General features: G+C 48.2%; 1 protein-coding gene across 1 annotated transcript in view; it reads right to left on the reverse strand.

Annotated features, from left to right (window-relative positions):
* Window positions 1-2,500, reverse strand: part of ntrk3b (neurotrophic tyrosine kinase, receptor, type 3b) — a 144,445-nt gene that overhangs the window by 109,627 nt on the left and 32,318 nt on the right.

Raw genomic sequence — 2,500 nt, forward strand, 5'->3', positions numbered from 1 at the left:
ACACTTAAACATGCATACAGTCAAACAGGATCCCCTCCAAACACCTGAGGAGACAGGAGAGGAGAGATCTAACACACACAGAGAACTACACCATTATCCCTGGTGATTCCACTTAAGTCATCAAGAACAGACACACACACACACACACGCACACACACACACGCTACCTGTGAAGATGTTCACCCTTCATGCCTTTCCCCGGGCGCTGCACATTACACTTAATCAAAATGGCGTAGCTGAACTTGAGTTGACTTTGAAGGCATAGAGAGTTAACAGCGTGATCATCTTCTTTTGCATTACAGGGCCCAGATTAATTATCAATGCCGTGAACAATTCAGTCTCTATTCCCAAAATGTATGCATACACGCACGCACACACATTCACACACACACACACAACACACACACACGGTTGCCTCATGGAATTGAAATGCGTTGTGTGATTCCAGGTGTATTGTTCCTACAGGCCTTTGATCTCAGCGGGGCTTCCCGCTCCCTTCCATTGGAGCGGTGTGCTCGGGGAATACATTAACCGTTTTCTTTAAAAACATATTTTTGTACATCCAGCGGATTTTGTTCTTCTCCCCAAATCACTTCTTTTCTCTGCCCTTTTTTCTATTCCTCATAACATCTCTTTTTCTCTCTCTTTTTCATTCTCTATCTCTCTCTCTCTCTCTCTCTCTCTCTCTCTCTCTCTCTCTCTCTCTCTCTCTCTCTCTCTCTCTCTCTCTCTCTCTCTCTCTCCTCTCTCTCTCCATCTCTCCTTGATTTGCTCTAGTCTTTCTACAGTAGCCCAGGCTTAAGTGCTTTGTAGTGTTTGCCATTGTTCCCATTACCTGAGTCCCACCACAGGGAGCCTACACATAGGTGGATGAGATGCAGCTCGGTGCGCGCGTGTGCGTGTGTGCGTGTGTGTGTGTGTGTGTGTGTGTGTGTGTGTGTGTGTGGGTGTGTGTGTGTGTGCGTCTACACATAGGTGGATGAGATGCAGCTTGTCCTAATTCCCGTCTCTCCCTGCGGAAAGTGACGGCGCCCGTGGTGGAGGTGGCGTCTGTGCGCTTTTGTGTGTGTGTGTGTGTGTGTGTGTGTGTGTGTGTGTGTGTGTGTGTGTGTGTGTGTGTGTGTGTGTGTGTGCGTGTGTGTGTGTGTGTGTTGGTGTGCTTTTGTGTGTGTTTGCGTGTGTGTGTGTGTGTGTGTGTGTGTGTGTGTGTGTGTGTTGTTGGTGTGCTTTTGTGTGTGTTTGCGTGTGTGTGGAGTAAACATGAGTGGCACAGCTGTCTGTGTGCTTTTATGTGTGTGTGTGTGTGTGTGTGTGTGTGTGTGAGGGGCTGTGAGAGCCGCCTTTATCATGCAGCATTGATAAGTGGAATTAACAAGGATATGGGGCGCTGGCGGAGAATGCCACTAAAGGTGAAAGGTCACCGATTAGGACTTCCTGTGCTTTATTCTGCTGGCGCGTGACGCCTGACAAGAGCAGCAGCACGTCTCATTAGAGTGTTCAATTCACCACCATGTCACACTTGGGAAATGTCACTACTCTCTCTCTCTCTCTCTCTCTCTCTCTCTCTCTCTCTCTCTCTCTCTCTCTCTCTCTCTCTCTCTCTCTCTCTCTCTCTCTCTCTCTCTCTCTCTCTCTCTCTCTCTCTCTCTCTCTCTCTCTCTCTCTCTACACACACACACACACACACACACAGCCCCCCCACTCCACCCCACTGTTTTCCTAAGCAATGTGGTTGTTTGCTGTGTGTTTTCTGTTTGTTGTGTGTTCATTGTGTATCTGTTTGCCTTTGCTCTGAGAACATTGTGTCAGCACGTAGTGATACAACAAGGCTGACAATGTCGCTCAACCCTCTTCCTCTCTTCTCTCCCTCTTTTCTCTCTTCTTTCATTTGTTCTGTCCCTCCCTCCCTCCTCTCTGCATTCCCTCTTTCCTTTCTTTCTCGATTCCCTCCCCCTCTCCTCATTCCTTCCTTGCCTCCTTTCTTTCTCTCTTCCCTCTTTCCTCTATTTTTTCCCTCCCTCCTTTCCTTCATTTTCATTCCATCCTTCCTCTCTTCATTCCATTCATTCCATCCTTCCTCTCTTCATTCCATTCTTTTGTTACCTCCTCTCTTCCATCCCTCCCTCCTCCTCTCTCTCCCCCCCCCCCCCCCTCTTCCCTCCCTGTGCGTAGCTGATGGTGGCCCTGATCCGGTCCATATCTGTTGCTGAGTCTATCCCATAATGCACTTTTGTCTAGGCTGAGTCCATCCCATAATACACTTCTATCTGGGCTGACTTTGTGAGCTCAGCTTCATAAAACCAGCTGGGGATAAAACGCAAGTAGACCTTCTTCTCCAAGCTCATCTTTTCTGTTTAATTACCACCCATAACATCTAACACACACACACACACACACACACACACACACACACACACACACACACACACACACACACACACACACACACACACACACACACACACACACACACACACACACACACACACACACACACACA

The sequence above is a fragment of the Sardina pilchardus genome, chromosome 21 (genome assembly GCF_963854185.1).
Source record: "Sardina pilchardus chromosome 21, fSarPil1.1, whole genome shotgun sequence".
Taxonomy (NCBI): domain Eukaryota; kingdom Metazoa; phylum Chordata; class Actinopteri; order Clupeiformes; family Clupeidae; genus Sardina; species Sardina pilchardus.